Below are 13,796 nucleotides of genomic sequence, written 5' to 3'. Positions count from 1 at the left end.
TTTGATGAAATATTTTCTCTTGTTAAAATGACTTCAATTAGAGTTATTTTAAGTCTAATACCAACAGAAGATTTGCATCTTCAGCAGTTAGATGTAAATACAACCTTTCGCCATGGAGATTTGGAGGATTAGATCTTTGTAACAGCCACAAGGATATGAGGTCAAAGGGGAGGAGAAACCAGTGTGTAGGTTGAAGAATAACTTTTATCGCTTAAAATAAGATCCAAGGAAATGATATCTAAAATTTGATAGGTTTATGTTTGAACAAGGTTATACTAGATATCACTCTTACCATTGTGTTTATATCAAAAGGAAAAATGATGGAAACTATATTATATTGTTATTTTATGTAGATGACATTCTTGTTGCAGGTCTAACATGTAGGAAATAAATTCACTCAAAGGAAAATTGGCAAGTTCATTTGCAATAAGGATTTCGATGTTACAAAACAAATCCTTGGTATGAGAATAACTAGAGATAGGAAAAATCACAAATTAACATTGTCTCAAAGTGAGTATATACAATAGGTATTAGAAAGATTTAATATGCAGAATGCAAAACCAGTTGGTACACCTTTGGCTAGCCATTTCCATCTAAGTAAGGAGATGTGTCCCAAGGCTGGGGAAGAGATGGATTATATGTCTAAAGTTCCATATGCATTAGTAGCTGGAAGATTAATGTATGCAATGGTCTACAGATGGCTTATATTGCACATGCAGTGGGAGTTGTAAGCAGGTACATGAAAAATCCAGGAAAACAACATTGGATGGCAATGAAGTGGATTCTCAGGGATTTGAGAGGTACCAAAAATCAAGCATTATACTTTGGTGGTTCAAACATTTCTATACAGGGATATGTTGATGTAGATATGGCAGGTGATATAGATAATAAGAGGAGCTCCACAGGGTATGTGTTTACTGTAGGTCGAACAAGTATCAGTTGAATTTAAAAAATGAAAATTGTTGTTGCTATTTGAATGACAGAAGCAAAGTATGTTGTTCATATAGAGGCTAGTAAAGAAATTATTTGGTTGCAAATGTTTATGGACGAATTGGGTAAGAACCAAGAGGTATGCATGTTATACAGTGATTGTCATTCATCTTGAATATAAATCAACATTTGATTCTAAGACTAAACATATACAACTCAAGTACCATTTCATACTGTCAGTGTTGGAAGATCGACAGTTGAAGCTGGAAAATATACATACTAGCCAGAATCCTGCAAATATGTTAACAAAAGTTGTAACCAGGGAGAAAATGATATTTTTCTCAGTCTCAATTGGTCTTCAAGTATGATGACGAAGGCGAGAAACAACCAGGTGCAAACTGGAAGGATTGCCCGGCAAATGAAGCAGTGGTGGAGTTGTTATAATCAGTATCCAAGTGGGAGATTATTGGGTGTGGAGCCTGGTTATCTTCTTTATTTAGAGCTATCACAACATTGGACCCCAGTTCATGATGGAAAACCACGTTGCCTATTTTATTACTATCTAGGGTGTCCAGGCAATGGCGATGACGATTTTATGAGCCCCCTTCCTGGCAAGGGTTTGGGGGAAATGCCCCCGAAGCTAAAAATAGATGTAAATTTGCCTTGTAAAATATTTTAATTTTGTAGTCAATCTGAGCCATTCATTAGGTGAATGATCTGATGGTAGAAGTTATGTTTAGTTTAGGGTATTTTCCCTAGATGGAAATCCCTCGCTATATATGAGGGAATTGTATTCCAGTTATGTATATGTGTATTCTAAGCGAGGAAGAAAGAGGAGATTGTGTTAGAGTGAAGAGGAAATTACAACGAATATTTTGGAGGTTGAATCATATCATTTTACTAGATAATGGAAGGACTAGTTGTTTCTCTGTGGATATAGCCCAAATTTCGTGAACCACGTATATTTGTGTCTCTCTTTTTTTATGAATTTTCTATGTTTTTGTTCTGCAATATTTTATGTGTTCCATTTCTTTGTATATATAATTTTCCAACCATGGCCATCTCTTTCACCAAGGCAAGTGGTTCAATAGGAACAAGGTTTAGTAGAAGTTACTCGATCTCATGGGGACGCTCAACAAAATGGGGACCATTGCTTCCTAAGGGGGGAGGATAGATCCAGGTGGATATTGGTGGCCACCAACCTATTCCACTTGGACTGCACCATTGTTTCTTTCAATTTTTTAGTTTCATTGTAGCACAATTTACTATTTTTGGCAGTTTTTCGAGTCATGAACTTCTAGAGCAGTTTGAGGCCCTAAACAATGTTTTATTGGAAAGTGGGAGAACATGGGTCTTCAACTAATGTTTGTATTCAAAATTTATATTCCTTAAATAGATATTTCTAAAAAGGTATTGTGTGCATCAAACGAAGATCATATGCAGAAGTTACTACCTCGGGAAGTTGATGTACCAATTTACCTCAACAGGGCACATAGTTTTGGCACTTCATCTCCTAGGGTTAGGCTTTTGGATGTTTAGGAGTTTCCTTTATTTATAAATAGTAAATAGGCCTTAGAACCTCATTGTAACATAGATCAAAGGCATGTAGTTGCCACATCTCTTCTGAGAGATAAGTTTCCATCACTCAAGCTAGTTTATTTCCATTTCTATATGTAAGCATATTTCAGTTCTTTGATATTAGTGAAATGAAATTTTAATTATGTTGAACCTCTATGTTTATCCGTATATCTATATTTTTTTGCATTCCTATATAATTATGGATCACCGCTACTAGATAAATCCCTGAGGAATACATCTTGCATATATCTTCTCCTTAAACTTAAAACTATACTTTTGAGTTGGCCCTTCCAATTCCTCTGTTAGGTACCTATACTGCTAGTATAACCCCTTATTATTATTAGTACAATGGCCTTATTGCATTATTGTGCCCATATAGTCCCAATGTTGTCATTATTGTTCCCCATAGAAGCCCATTATTGTTATTGTTGTGCCCCTACAATATTATTTTTATGTAGGCTCTGATTATATTGGGACTCCTTAGACTCCTATATATAAAAAAGAAAGTCTTGTCATTTGTATCATACAAGAATTGTTCATTTGTGTAATATATAGGAGGTTTCCCCCTCAAAGAGGTTTATTTTGAAGTTGTTGATCTATCTTTTCTTCTATTTTGTAAGCTAGTTGCATAACATTTGGTATCAAATTTTTGGATTCTAGGGTTTCGTTGCTTCAAACAGGTCATTGTGGAATGTTCACTATAATGTTTTTTCTAAGAAGTTTCAGATGCTTAAATTAAAACCTTTTTGAGCCAAAATATTGATGAACCTCAGGTTGAGATTTCAGATCTTGTATCGCTATATGTACGGAGATATGATCCAAGGAAGTTAGGGTTTTTGTAGGCTCTCGAATTATATCTCAAACAGATGAGCTGGGGAAACTTGTCATAACTTTCTATCTGAGCATCATATTGAAATTTCGTAAAAATTTATAGAAATATGATGGATTGTAGTTTTTTGTGTATCATTTCTAGGCCTGAAGGTCGAAACAGTGGCACGTGGCACTTCGTACAACTTCCCTCTACTGAACTAGTCTATAATCATGCCATTGTGCGATATTTGGAATAACTCTTTCTTGGAGAATCCAATATTGAACAAAATTATGTGCTTGGAAATAGGTCTCAGAGGGCTACCGCAAAACTAAATTTCAGACCTTAGAGATCTGAAACTACAAGGAAACAACAGATTCCATATTAAGCTCCAACAAAGAAAAAGGTGTGTAGTATTTTTCAAATTTTGCATCAGTTTGATTTGAAAAATTACTTTGAAGTAATTCAAAGGGAATAGTGAAGAATAACTATCATTAATTGATTCCCCTAAGAAATAAAATGGAAACACCTAGTAAAAAATCTGAAATTTCTACCATGAATCATGAAGAAGAGGAAGAAATGCAACATGATATATCAAACTTAGAAGACCAAGTGCAACAAATTTCACTCTCACAGAAGGTAACAGAAGCTAAGATGGATGGTTTAAGGCAAGGCGTGGAAGCTAGGATGAATGGTGTGGAAGATAATATTGATGGCTTGGAATCTAATATGGACGGTTTAGAAGTAAACATTGAAGATTTGGAGAAAGACATGGAAGGTTTGAAAGGAGGTTTGACAAAATTGCTTCAAGAAATTCTTCCTAATGAATAAAAGGTAGTAGAGGAAATTCATGATGAGAACAAAAAAAACGTTGATCATGATTCCATAGAATCTAATTTTAGATTGAACACCCAGCATGTTCTAAATATCTATATGAGGAATTTTGATGACAAGGATGCCATAACATGGATAGTACAAATGGAGCAATATTTTGATCTCCATAATGTGCAAAACACACAAAAGGTACGCATTGCAACTTTCTATTTAGAACCCAATCAATTTATATGGTATCGATGGCTTTGCTCTCGTAACAAGTTTTCACTTGGTCAATTTTTATGGAGGAAATTATAGCACATTATGAGGATACAAAAAAAAACCCCTTCTTTATCCAATCGATAAATCTGAAACAAAAGGGTTCAATGGTGGAGCACATCAAGGAATTCCAAAATTTGAATATAAGGGTAAAAGATATTCTAGAGGAGCATAGAATTGATGTGTTCATATGGAATTTAAAGGATAACATCCAACATGAGGTTTGCCTTTGGGAACTTGATTCACTAGAGAAGGCATTCAAGTTGGCAAGAATAATTGAAAGAAAAATTATGGGAACAAGGAATCCTACCACTCAGAACTCTAAATATGGAAGTTTTGTTCCCCTAGCCTTCCACAATGTACTAGGTTGACAACATAACAATTGAAAGAAAAAATAGCAATACGGCTTTATTACAGTTGTGATAGAAAATACACTACAGGTCATAAGTGTGTTGAGAAGAAATTGTTTTACATAGGTTGTGAAGAGGAGGAAGAAAATGAACTAGAAACATCAAAAGAAGAGGATATACATCAGGAACCAACCCTACAGAAAGAAGAAATGAATCCAACCATATCTTGTAATACATAGGCAGGAATTAACACTCCTTGAACTCTCAAGATAGAAGGACATATCAAGAAGAAAAAGGTAATAGTTTTATTGATTTGGGTAGTACCCATAATTTTACTCATTGTAAGATAGCGAAGGAATTAAATTTGTTCCTATATCTAGCACTAGAGTGTCAAGTGATGGTTGCAAATGGAGGAACCATAAATTGTTCTGGAAGTGCCATAATATAAAGATATCCATGGGAGAATATGTAATTAATAGTTCAATGCTTTCCATTCCAATGGGTGGTGCTGATGTTGTAATAGGAGTCCAATGGCTACAATCTTTGGGTGTGATTGCTTTTAATTTTCAAGAACTTTTCTTGGAGTTATTTTGGTAAGGAAAGGAAGTTTAATTAAGGGGTATCCCAGGGAAACTAGGAAAGATAATCAACTCTAACAGCATGACAAAGCTTCTAAGGAAAGAACAGTGGGGCATAATTGCACAACTATGTTCACAAGAGGTACCACATTGAAATCATCTATTTCTCGACATCTCCAAAATGTTTTGGATAATCAGTCCAAGGTATTTGAGACTCCCAAAGGCCTCCCACCTATTCGTGATCATGATCATGTTATTCATTTTATTCCAGGAAGTGTTCCCTCAAACATCAAGCCTTACAGATATCCATATGCCCAAAAAGTTTGAAATTAATCGTATGGTTGCAAAGATGCTAGAGGTTGGTATAATTCAACATAGTCAATGTTATTTCTCTACTCTAGTGGTATTCATACACAAGAAACATGTATCATGGAACATGTGTCTGGATTATAGGGAGCTCAACAACATTAATATTAAAGATAAATTTATGATTCTTGTCATTGATGAATTATTGGATGAATTACATGGAGAAATTTACTTTACCAAGTTGGATCTTTGTTTAGGATATCATCAAATAAGAATGAAGACTGAAGACATTCCATAAAAAACGTTTAGAACTCAAAGGGTCATTATGAATTTTTGGTCATGCCTTTTGGCCTTACCAATGCACCTTCTACATTTCAAGGTTTGATGAATTCCATTTTCAAACCCTTCCTTAGAAAATTTTCAAGGTTTAATGAATTCCATTTTCAACCTGTTTGGAGGGTGCTCAAGCTATTGGAGGAGAAATAATTATATGCAAAAAGATCTAAATGTTTTTTTTTTATCTCATGAAGGTGCTGAGGTAGACCCTAGAAAAATTAAATCCATTAAGGAATGGAAAATTCCCACATCCATAAAGCATCTGTCAGGATTTATCAGGTTGACAGGGTATTATCGCAAGTTTTTCAAGAATTATGGCAGAATAAAAACACCTCTAACAACGTTACTAAATAAAGATGCATTTTCTTGGACACCTGAAGCAACAAAGGCCTTTGAACATATTAAAGAGGCAATGTGTCAAGCATCGGTCTTAGCTACACTAGACATCACAAAGCTATTTATGAGAAGGGAATGTTGGCATTACTACATGCACCTAAGAAATGGTGACCTTAACTAATGGGAAGATACTTCTAGGTAAAAACGGATCATGATAGTCTTAAATATTTTTTAGAACAAATATTATCTTCAGACGAACAACAAAAATGAGTCACAGATATGTTGGATTATGACTTTGTCATCATCTACAGAAAGGGGAAGAAAAATTTTGTTGCAGATGCACACTCAAGAAAGGATGAGGATGTGGAAGCATTGTTTTGTGTCATTTCTATTATCCAACCAGATTGGATAAATGAGGCAAGGGTTGAAGCGAAGAATGAAGAAGAAGTGTGGAAACTCATTCAAACGTTGTAGCAAGATCCCAGTACATATGATACATTTAGATGGGAAAATGATTCGTTATGGTACAAAGATCACTTATACCTCTGTAATAATTCCCATTTCAAACAAAAGATTCTTCTAGAATTGCACACCTCTCCCTTAGGAGGGCACTCAGGATTTTTAAAAGCTTACCACAGGGTTAAGAAAGAATTTTTTGGGATGGCCTCAAATCTGATATTCAAAACTTTGTGGCAAAATGTTTGGCTTGCCAACAAAATAAAGTTGAGACAATTAAGACCCCAGGTCTATTAAAACCTTTATCCATTCCAAGTCAATGTTGGGAGGAGGTTTCAATGGATTTTATCACAAGTTTAGCCAAGTGTGAAGGAAAGAGTATCATCATGGTGGTATTTGATAGACATACCAAGTATGCACACTTTTGTGCATTATCTCACTCATTTAAAGCCATTTGCTACTGCATTATGGAAACAATAGAAAAGGTACATGGGAACAAAAAGATTATTGTAAGTGATAGAGATCCAATTTTCACTAGAAATTTTTGGACATAAGTATTTTCTTTTCTGGGTACTTAGTTAGCTCATAACTTATCTTATGATCCGCAATCTGATGGGAAAAAATGAGATAGTGAACAAATGTTTGGAAGGTTATCTTCATTGTTTGGTATCTAATAAATAGACACAATGGGTCAAGTGGTTGCCTCTGGCTAAATGGTGGTATAATAGTTCCTTCCATACTACCACAAAAATGAGCCCATTTATGGAACGTTATGGATATCATCCACCGTCCATCACATCATATTTAAAAGAAAATTTTAAGTTTCAAGTAGTGGAAGATCACATCGAGCATCATCAAGAAGTTCTCAAACTCTTAAAGGATAACCTCACCTTGGTGCATAATAGAATGAAACAACATGCAGATCAACATCGCAGCGAAAGAAGTTTTGATGTAGGTGACTGGGTGTTTCTATGAATACGACCATATAAAAAAATGTCCCTCAAGAAAGATAAGAAGGATAATAAATTATCACCAAAGTATTATGGTCCATACTAGGTGTTACAAAAGATTGGTACTATGGAATACAAATTTGATCTTCCTGCATCTTTCCCAGCGCACTCTGTTTTCCATGTTTCATGCTTAACTAAGTTTATAGGTGACAAGATCCCAATTCGAACAATGTTGGCAAACCTTGACGATGAAGGGAAATAATATTGGAACCTGAATAAGTCACATAAACAAGAAATCGACAGCTATGAAATCGATTAATTTCAGAGTATCTCATCAAGTGGAAGAACTTACCCGTTGAAGATTCCACATGAGAGGATGAAAATTTATACATAAGCATCCAAAACTACTCAAGCATTGAGGACAACACTTTTTGAAGGAGAGGGGCATGTTAGGGCCTATACTACTAGTTTAAGCCCTTATTGTTATTAGTGCAACCACCTTATTATATTTTTGTTCCCATATAGTCCCCATGTTGTTATTATTGTGCCCCAAAGAATCTCACTATTGTTATTGTTGTGCCCCTACAATATTATTTTTGTCTACACTCCGATTGTATCGAGACCCCATAGACTCCTATATATAGCAAGGAGGTCTTATCGTTTGTATCATCCAAGAATTGTTCATTTGTGTAATGTACAAGAGTTTTCCCCTCGAAGATGATGATTTTGACATCATTGATCTATCTTTTCTTCTATTTTGTGAGTTGTTTGCATAACACCCTCTCTCTTCTTCTTTGGATATTTCTAATTAAAACAGTTTCTGACTCTATTCCTTTGTATATATTCTCTATGTTGACAGCTCCCATTAATGTGATCAAAAGAATTAGGAACATACGACAAAATTTTCTATGGGGAGGCACCCAAAAAGAAAGGAAATGGGCATTGATATCTTATGAGAAGGTATGTCATCCAAAGGGAGAAGTTATGAGTCTAAATATAAGAGACCCTATCCCAATGGAAAATGTGTTTGCTACAAAACTTTGGTGGCATGGCTAAAGAGTAAATCTGAACTTTTGATGAATATATAGAGATTTTAGTACACACCTCGCATATCAAAAACATCTATGGTCTGCATGAATGGGGAGTGCGTCGTATCACTCATATGGAATAATGCCTAGAAAAATAGTAAGAACTCAGAACCATTATTTTTAGGAGGTATCTAACATACATTCATTCTTCTTCTAGGCAGACATAATGCAACATTAACCTATCCTATCTAAGAAGTAGCACCTAACCCCAAGTACACAGGTGATACAAATTTATAGGTGGGTAAAGATTAATCAATAATAAGAATAGACCATGTATGAATCTCATGTTGGAATGCGTAATTGGATTCTTTTGAGAAATGACATATTCAATGGGGCGAGGGAGACCAAAATGCAATGGATGGGACTATCCATTATTGACTCATTACAATAAGTATGGATGATGATTTCATAATACCAAGATAACATGGGGAATGATAGTTTGTTGGACTCTAGCAAGTCAATATCAGTAATGGGACAAAGTGCATAATCTAGAATTGTGGAGAGAAATGTAAACCTTTCTATTTATACTCAAGCTAAAGAAAATATTAAATTTGGATAAATTTATTGAATGGTGTTTTTCGAGTCTAGGAAGGTGTCCTTTGTGTTGTGGAAATAAGGAAAACAAAAACATAGCTTTATATCTTGTATGGAATATAGTCAGTTATGGGACAAAGGTGTGATTTTCTTTTTCTAATAAGATCAATGATATGTATATGACTTAGAAACCCTAGATCAATGGAGGACTGATCCTTATACAATGGGATTCTTAACCTACGTTGGAATTCCTTATAGGGATTTATGTAATGGAATGTGTGGAAGGAAATAAATAGGAGAATATCTAAGTGCAAGGCCTTTATAAGGTCACAATATGTGATATTATTCTCAAAATTATTATAGGAATGATTGGTGTGAGAATGTGGGATCCTAAAACCAAAAAGACATCAAGGTTAGAGATTACCATCCTTTAAGAACTCAATATTTTTGGTTCCATACATTGATCTACTCAACAATCAATCCCAAAAGGAGTCCACTCACTAGATAAATGGATACCCCTCCTATCCTCCAGATGAAGTTGAACTTTGATGGGGCCTCCAATAGGAACAAAGGGTTCACAAGTGTGCAAGGAATATTTCAAAATCATAATAGTCAAGTTATATGCACATTTTATAAATGGATAGGATATAATTATAATAATTATCATGAATTAGAAAGTCCCATTAGGGGCTTTCAATTGGCCATGGATCAAGGATTCACTTATCTCATCATTAAAGGAGATTAATACTCATTAATACAAGTAGTTTTCAAGCTCATGGGTGGATCCAACACACTTAATATTTTAAGCAATTAGAAACTTACAATGATCTTTCATAAAGTTGATCAATTATTTAATGAACTCCTAATAGTCATCCCCCAACATATTAAACACATAAGGAATATTCCATAAAACAATTGGCTAACAAAGGTAGCTAGAACCCCACCCTACAAATTTGGGACTTACTAAAAGACATCCCACACCCACACAAATATGACTAACTTTTGATTCTATCTAAATATTCATTCAACTCCCAAAATGGGGTGTTAGGATTAGGGAATGTCAAGGTGCATAGAAAGGAAGGAAAGGTGGCAGAACACGTCAAAAGTGTGGATGAAAATTTTAAGGGTCACCTGGAGGTTGAGCAGATTTTCTAGTATGGGCTCATTTTGATTGTTGCCTTCATTATAATTGTATTACACCCTTGTATCTAGATGTGAGCTCCTATATTATGGCCTTTGATGGCATAAGAAAGGCGCAAATGGAACCTAATTTCCATCATGGTTGGTCACATGTGGAAATGATCCCCAACTGGTTATCATCATGGATTTAGCTCGATTAGAAAAAAACAATGATGAATATGTTATCATCTTCATATATGGACTATAAATTGAACTATTTTATTGATTGTGGTTTATTTTTAATAACATCTACACATAAAAGGAATGGAAAATGGGAAAATCCTATGTTTTGCTTTTGAGGCATAGCTTGAAATCGAGGTTGTTTGCAGTGGTATGTGACTCATGCAAAAGAGGAGATTGTGTGAACACATAACCAATTCCTATATTGATGATTAGTGGTTGGTAAGAATGCCATAGATGAGGTCCATATGGAGGATCAATGGCTATGGAAGAGCACAAATACAACTTGTATTCTAATGGAAACTCAAGGTCAAGCCAAGGACCCCAAAAATTCCAATACTAGGGATAAAATTTACTTTAGAGTAGTAAAAAAGAATTGGGCTATGAACAATATGAGATTATGGAGCTTCCAAAACAACTCTCATTTTTTGAAGGTAAATTTGATGTCTTTTTTAAGGGGGTCCTCAATATCCAAATCTCTATTAAATAGGTAGTAGAGGGAGTTGAATATGTACATGATCATGAAGGCTCTAGGGGCTCAAAGAGGTCCTAGAAAAATCCAATCTTGATTCCAAAGTACCTACTACTACATTCAACCATTTTATCCAATACTCCGAGCTCATAAATTATTGGTCAGTGCAAGAAGGGGGTAACTTTAGAGCCACCAATCCTCCCCTTGGAGTACATCCCTTAATATATTTATTTTAATATTTATCGCATTTATATCTTTATATGTTTTATTAATTCTATTCGGGGTCATAGGTGTGGCCCATTTTAAGGTGGTGCCTTGGAAAGTAACAATATTTTTTTCGTAATAACATAAACTACCAAGTTTTGCTACTATTTCTATCAGTTACATTTTCTTGGATTCTTAAAATATCATAGTTTGTCATGTCGCAAGGTTTATTTTACTATCAAGAGGGATTGGCTTCCCTGTGAAACCCTCCCAAAATCTATGACTTTTTATATATTTTGTGCTATGAATGTGAAATAGAAGGCAAGGTTTTAATTTTTAATAAAAAAAAAGGTGATTTTATTTAATTTTTGTTATTAAAAATTGATGGAAATTACTTAAAATATTTAATAAAATAATATACATGTAATATAAGGAAAAGATGTAAAATATTAAGAACTTAATATATTTATAAATAGAGGAAAATTAACAAACTAAAGGGTAACATTGAATGTGAATGTATATTTCACATTAATGTATATTTTTGTCAAATTAATGCTCTTTTATTGTAAAAAATAGATGAAAACAATCATTAGTTATGGTTGTTCCAAAAACAACAACTTGAGTTCAATCTCATAGATGATTCTTTCTAGTGGGGGAGAGATTATTTTTTTCCAATTCTCTTGGAGGGTAACTCGATATATAGGACATACTCAGCCTATCTCTCAAAGGGAATATTGGATAAGATCATTGAAAAGTGCTTCAATTTTTTATGAATTAGAAATAAGGAAACATCTCCCTAAGCGCATATTAGATAAGATCAAGAATAATTGTTTCAAAATTTTACGAACTAGAAAGAAGGAAACATAAATAATTCCTTTAGTGAAGTAGTGAAGGATTGTTTAAGAGATAATTTCACCTATAGTAGTAGGTTAATTTATTCCCAGTAAGCCTTGACCAAGTTCTTGCCTAGAAGGTGTGTGTGAATGGAGAAATGAGACAAAGAAACTAGAAAATCCCAAGCAGATTCAAATTTACAAGGAGGTAGTAGACATACCTTTTAATGTTAGCTCCTTGACTTTTTTTGAAGATGCCAATTCTAGGAAGATCTCCTAATGATATATTTGTTTCTGGATCTCCTATATCACCTACACATCCGAAAAGAGACCAAAATAATCTTCATACAAAACGAAATTAGTACAACATAATAAATCAATGGTGTAACATAATTAAAGAAACAAAAGATATGAATGGGGAAAATGATTGTTACTATTGTCTTTGAATTGAACTAGAGTACATTGATGAGTCCTCTAAGCCTCTGTCCTTGACCTAATCCCTAACTTCTATGCCCACTGCACAAGTTTATCATGGGTGCGACACTGACAATTTTGGCATAAGCTCCTTTTGTCTTTGTGTCACCAGTGAGGAGCTCCAATTATATAGATTTCCATCAAGATTGGAATACAATTCACCTACATTCTTTGATTGTATTAAGGTGATGATTAAGATATATGAATAAAATCATTATTTTAATCAGTAATGCTTATTTTAATTAAAGTTGTCAAGTTGATCTGAATATATTCTTATCCAATCAAATTTCGGCACTGTTTTGGTGTTGTAGTTTAGAGAGGGCATTGATGGCCTTCTATTTCAGTCTGAAACACTAGGAGGGAGTGTTGATAGGTCCACTTGTTAAACTACTACAACTGAGAAGGAGCGTTGAGCCCTCAAAACACTTGTTTTTTTACATTTCACCAATCACAACTTGATCCTCTAGCTTGGAAATGGTTGTGGCTTTCTTCTTGACCCTAGGGGTGACTTTAAGAGATTTAGAAAACTCCTCCAAATGTACGATTTCGTAAGAGATTATGATAGTTGAATCAAATTACAAAATGTAGATTAGTGAAAGAGGCAAGTAGAGATCAGAGATAAGAGACCTACAGAAACTCAAAAGGATGGTGATATACATAAATAAGTACATCCCTGAGGTAGGCATACCCACATTTAGTACTAAAATAATATATCATAAATTCCCACATAACATAATGTGGACTAATGTAATCGAGAACTAGTCGTGATGTAATGTAGATCTCAGCCAGAATAGCTATCAGTAGGGAAGGAAATTAATGTGAAGGACCCTAATGATGGCCCTCAAAGTACATAATATAGTCTCCAATCACAACATGGGGAGGAAATGATCATGACTTAAGTGGCCTCAATTCCCCAAGATCTTCGATAAACACCCCGATGGTATGACTCTACTACATGCTAATGAATGAGATGATCTTAAGAATGTAGGGAGACTGTCTAATTACTAGGAATTGATGTATATCATTAATAGATGTGATGGATACAATTGATAATGAAAATGTATCCAAAGTTACCTAGAAAAATATACAAAGTGAAAATTAATGAGTTGAAG

This window comes from Pinus tabuliformis, chromosome 4_2, assembly GCF_031772625.1.
Source record: "Pinus tabuliformis cultivar Carrire ecotype Pingquan chromosome 4_2, CPIR1, whole genome shotgun sequence".
Taxonomy (NCBI): Eukaryota; Viridiplantae; Streptophyta; class Pinopsida; order Pinales; family Pinaceae; genus Pinus; species Pinus tabuliformis.
The sequence above is the reverse complement of the archived record's forward strand: the minus strand, read 5'-3'. Positions refer to the sequence as shown.